General features: G+C 33.8%; 1 pseudogene; it reads left to right on the top strand.

The window, feature by feature from the left end:
• LOC18596140 lies at window positions 328–1,908 on the top strand (annotated as a pseudogene).

Raw genomic sequence — 6,271 nt, 5'->3', positions numbered from 1 at the left:
CTTAAGAGAACGATCCTATTTAGTATAAATATGAAAATTTCGTAATTAAGTAAGAGAAAAACAAATCATCAGAGATTACTCTCAAAAATCTTTATAAGTTCTTCCAAATATACTCTCCACCCAACTCTTTCTATTTGTCATGTTCTATTGTTTTCTCCATTTTTCTATTTCCTCACCACCTACGTTTCAAGGATAGCGCATCTCATTTTACTTATTATAATAACACCTCCTTTCTCTCTCTACCATCTACATTGGCTATACTTAGATATATCTAACAACCACCACCTAACTTTGAATCTGTGAGTTATAAATTACTGAACAACATCCAGCACTTATTTTTAGCTGTACTTACCTTTCCTTTGAATGCATACAGACATTGAAGAGTATACGTCGAATTTTGGACTATATGCAAACATGAAGGTCCAGCAATTGAGTGCTGGGGTCCAGAATTGAGAGGTGGGATAGCAAAATGACAGGAATTCGGCTGATCTCCACCAGCATTGTCCAAGCTGCAAATCCCAAGGGACAAGCTCAGAAGATATGACTTAACCCCACGCTATCTTCAGTTCCTTCTAGCAGGGTACATTCAGAGGGGCCTTCTCTTTTACATGCCAGAGTTGAATCAGGAGGAAGAATCAGAAACCGTTTTGGTACACTACGTTTAAACCTCTCTTTCACAGGCTCTGGACCACCTCCCACCTCTTGCCGGTCGCCTTGCCACCATTGAACATGACAACGACCCACTTCCTTTTCCATTGACTGCACTAATGCTGGGGCTCGCTTTGTCCATGCAACAGTTGATGATGAGGTAACCACTCAAGATATCACCCAACCTGTTTATGTTCCTTCCGTTGTCGACACGTTTTTCCCGTTCAATGGAGTTAAAAATTATGAAGGTACTGTCAAACCATTACTTGCTGTACAAGTAACTAAACTTGCCGATGGCGTCTTCATTAGTGTTTCCATCAACCACACAGTCATCGATGGTGCATCCTTTTTCCATTTCTTCAGTTCTTGGTTGGAAACTGCTAGGGGTTCCTCTTGTTTATCTAAACAACCTATTTTCCAACGTTGGTTCCTTAATGCTACAGATTGTCCTATTCGCATCCCTCATTCTTATATCAATCACATTGATAAAAATGAGTTCAGCCCATCAGTACCCGTAAAAGTAAGGGTTTTTCATTTCACCAAGGAGGTTATTGCAATACTCAAAGAAAAAGCTAATGCGGAGGTTGGCACCCACGAGATCTCCTCTCTTCAAGCTCTCTCGTCTCACTTTTGGCAATCCGTTGTTCGCAACAAGAAGAATATTGACCCCGATGAAGCGACCAGCTATTGCTTGCTGATCGGTGCTAGACAAAGATTGCAGGAGTTGTCTGAAGGATACTTTGGGAATGCGTTGGAGGTTGGGATTGTAACTATGAACGCTAAGGAGCTGCTAGACCACGGACTTGGCAACGCGGCATGGGAAATGAACAAGGTAGTTGCTTCCTGTAACATGAAAAAGCTAAGCAATTTCTTGGAATCTTGGACAAAATGCCCTAAGATAAAGAAAATGAGCAATATGGTACGGAATGCTATTGGCACGAGTGATTCACCTCGATTCGATATTTACGGTGGTGACACTGGATTGGGAAGGCCAGTTGCAATACGAAGCGGGCCAGCCAACAAGTTTGATGGGAGGATCACAGTGCACTGTGGAGTAGAAGAAGGGAGTATTGACATTGAAGTTTGCCTTTCACTTGAGACATTCCAAGCCATGGAAAAGGATAAAGAGTTCATGGATACTGTCAGCATCAAATCTAATTGGCCCTCCAAAACCTTTAAGGGATGATATATAATTAATATTGTGATAAACAGGGGACATATCAACAGATTGCTTTTTTAATCTTTTATTAAATGGTTGGTTTTCTGTGGAGCTTTTTTTTTTTTTTTCATTTATATGGATACGAAAGCTTGCTGTTTAGTTATGGAATATGTAACCCCACCCCCCACCTCCCCAAAAAAAAAAAACTCAGAAGTTTATCAAATAAAAATGTATCTAATATTTATTATATATGTTGTGACAAAAAAAAAATTGAACATAAAGCGATAGGCAAAGCTCCCTATACCTAATCCCATTGATGAACTGCTTTTTCTACTAGACTCATCTCTTTTACAAATATAAAAAATTTTAATATAACGTATATATACTTCTTTCTGAATAAAGTCCATTAAATTCACTCGAAATGGAAAAGAATTACTTGGGAGTAAAAATGATGTCAACTTTAAGCCTTTAGCTTTTGTCTCTGTTAATTTTTACAGAGACAGTCAAGTAAGAAACGATTTCCAGAGGACAGAGCCCACCTCACAAATTGGGCCTCTCTTATTACCCTAGAGAAAACAACTCATCTGTCAACTAAATTGCACACGCATAAAAGGGACATTGGGCTTTTCTTTCTGATATACTATAGAAAAATAACTTTGACTATGACTGGGATGGAGCCCAATAACGAATCGGGCCATTCCAATGAGCAAAGCATATGCTTCCTCGCCTGGGTTCATCTGTACCTTTTGTTATATTATCATGACTCAAAAGGAAAATGAAAGGAAAAGAAAAAGGATACGAAAACATGTGATGTAATGTTGAGTTGGGAACAAATATGTTGTGGAGTGCATTCAAGTTGTAAAAGATTACAAGTTTTTATATATAATTTCCTTATGTCAATTTATGTTTACACTTTATAGTGACCCTTCCACTAGTCGTCACTCTTGAGGTGTGCTCTTATGTATAATGTGAAAATTGTTTTCAGGTTTTTTTTTTTTTTAAATCCATCAAGTCTTTGTTCTTACTATATATTCTTAATTTTTCTATACTAACTAATTATATTAGCAGTAACTGTAATACGCCCAAAAAGATCACAGCTTGTACCAATTAATAAATAACACTTGAGACTTCGATTTAGAGTATTGATAGTAATATTATAAAATATTTTCTTTTAAATTTATTTTCCCTGGTCCTTTCTTGGAGTATATGCAAGAACTTTGTTCCAAAGGAGCATATACGACTTCTAGTCATAAGAATACGTACGCATGGTGATGGGGCAAATATAATAAGTATAAAGAAGGATGGGGATTGGCTTTGGCCTTTGTCCACATACTCAAGACTTTTCAACGATTCGTCCCATAAAGGAATCAAAAGTCAGTTTCGTCAACTTTCCTTTCAATATTTAATTATATATCTATAGATATGGGTATAGCCCTTACTTATATTTGCATATATAGATATATCGAAATCCAATCTTATTATTATCTCACCAGCTCTCTTTTGCTCCTTTCTGTAGCCGCATTCCCATTTCTTTTCTTTTTCTAATATTTTATGCCGATTTAAGCTGATCCAGAATTAGATAATTGAACAGGAGGAATTTATTTCATATTATTTAAATCATCCACTGATTTTTTTTTCATTATATTATATAATGTATGATGTATAACGTGCAACCATGACCCTATTAAAAATAAAAGAAGCATTGAAGAAGATTAAGTAAAAGATTTATGTATCTGCTAAGAAGCTGTATAGCATGCATGAATTTGCCAAGAAACAGTTTGCTTTTGGCTTTTACCTTCCAACTTCATTGGCATTTGGCTAATGCATTGAGATGGATCATGAGCCACGTGTAATTTTTTAACTAATTATACAAGACCAATTTTCCAGTTTTCCCTTTCTTTTTTAATTTTTTTTTATCATTTTTGAAGTCAAAACTAGATTACATAAGGCGAATCTAAAATATCCCACCTAGCAAGTCAGGAAGAATAGATAGCAATTAAAAAAGATTATTTTTTAAATGAAATAATCTTCAGGTTTAGCGAAGCATAAGTGGTTAAACACTTTGATTATTCTTATCATGTGAATAAAATAAGGAGACAATATCGTGGATTTTTCAAATTTTATCATTGATTGTAATTAATTTTTGTAAAAAATATTATTGAATAAAGAAATGAGAAATTAAGATTTATTTTAATAAAAATCTAAATGAATTTTTTCTATAAATAAAAAAATTAAAAATAACGATCAAGTACCCTACTTCTACTTAATTTTGTTTCCATAATTTATGTCATACAACTACTTAATGAATCAATTAGGCAGTGTACGCATATAACAAGGAGGGAGGGCTTCATCGTCATTAATTACCAAGGAAGCTAATTAACTTATTGATTTGAAGTGAAATTAAATTGAAATGTGAGAATACATTAAATTAGGTTTTACATAAATTAGCAGGGAACTTACATGTTTTGGCGTTTAAAACGAGCGACCGAGCTTTTAAGTCGTAGCCTGAAGTTCACCCCGTTGGCTACCCTACGCACCCAGCCGACTTGGGTTCTACCGCTCCGATCCCAACTCTTCAGTGTCATGTTGTGTTGCATCATCAATAGTCAATGCTCAGGTTTCTTTTGGTATTTTGTTGAAAATGAAATTACACGTTAGGTATAATATGAAAAATAATGATAAGTAATGTGATTATTGATAAGATTAAATTATAATATTTGATTTAAAAATATTTTATTGAAAATGTATTGTAAATATACAAAATTATCTTATAAATGAAAATATAAAGTTGAACACTTATATTCGTTTTAATATAAATTTTTAAATGTACATTTCTTTTATAAAAATTGATTGAAGTAAAAAAATATAAAATTATTTATTTTTTTAAAATGATAAATAAAATTATAAGGAGAAAGAAATAAAAACACCAAATAAAAAAAGAAAGGCAACGAAATCCAAGGACTGTTGAAAGCCTTTGGCAAAGCAAAAATTACTCAACAAGCTATGGCTCTGCAAAGTAAAAAGATTAGATCCAACTTCTAATCATACCACAAAATGCTCTGAGCTAGAAAGAGAAGAACAGAGATGGACCTATTTTGATGATAGGTCTTAATGCTATTGGTAAAGCCACTATTTTGTACAAGCTTTTAATTTGATGAAAAAATAAAAAACCATGACCACTGGTATTAAGATCATTTTTGGAAGAAGAAGAGAGAGGGTCAGATTATGATGAGGATAATTTGAGAGAAAAAAACTATAATTTTATTTTCACGGAAAGAAAAATAGCTTTCCCTCCGTGAGAGAAGGAAATGATATTCCATTTGCGCTCTGCAATCACTTTACAATGAGAAGATTTTCCTACATCTTTTTTACAAATCAAACGCTGTAAGCACATTACAGCCAATTAAAATGTGGAGAATCTTTCCTGCTTACACCATACCAAACGGCGAACACTCCCTCCACACTAATCAATCCCATTCAATTTTATATATTTCTATATCTATATTTTCGTGTATATCTATATTTGTAATCTACAATCTACTTATATTTATAAAATATATAAAAGTATGGATTACAAAAAAAAAATTGATTGGTAAAAGTGGACATACTTAGTATGGATTACAAAAAAAAAATTGATTGGTAAAAGTGGACATACTTTTTATTATATTTCTAAATTGTTATTTTAATAATAATAGTAATATTTTTTAATTTATAAATAAGGATCCCTAATTATATCAAATAATTTTCATTAAAAACATTTTATATTATAAATATTAATAAGTTTTATCCAATTTATAAATAAGAATTTTATTTAAATTAAATGACTTTTATTAAAAAATGTATTTCTTAATTCTAATAGTCTTAAATGATTTATAAATTAATATTTGTAGACACCCTAAACCATCCCCTCACCATCCCTTCACCATCCTTTCCAATCAAGTCCCCAACCACCACGCACCAGGGGTTTTGGCCACTAACTCCCTGGTGCCAGAACCCCCCCCTCGCCGGGTTGTCCAAATTTTTGGACAACCCGGCTCTTTAAAAAGACACAGACCAGAGGAGACAATAAAAAAAAAATCACCAACAGTTGGCCACAGAAAAAGAACAAAAAACAAAAAAAAAGCAAGCAAAAAAAAGAGAGGAAGAAAGAAGAGAGAGAGAGGTGAGAGGTCGGCAAAAGAGAAAGAAAGAAAGAAGAAGCCAACGGGGAGAAGAAGGAGAATGAGAAAGAAAGGAAGAAAGAAGAAGAAGAAAAAAAAAAAGAGAAGGGGGACCCGCGGGGAGAAAGGAGAGAAAGAGAATGAGAAAGAAAGAAAGAAGAAGCCAACGGGAGAAGAATGAGAAAGAGAAAGAAAGGAAGGAAGAAGAAAAAAAAAAAGAGAAGGGGGAACCGCGGGGAGGGAGAAGAAAAGAAAGAGAAAAAGAAAAAAAGAGAAAGAAAGGAAAGAAAGGAAAAAAAAGGAA

Source organism: Theobroma cacao, chromosome 6, assembly GCF_000208745.1.
Source record: "Theobroma cacao cultivar B97-61/B2 chromosome 6, Criollo_cocoa_genome_V2, whole genome shotgun sequence".
In the NCBI taxonomy this organism is placed as follows: Eukaryota; Viridiplantae; Streptophyta; class Magnoliopsida; order Malvales; family Malvaceae; genus Theobroma; species Theobroma cacao.
Note: the sequence above shows the minus strand (reverse complement) of the source record. Positions and strands in the feature narration are given on the sequence as shown.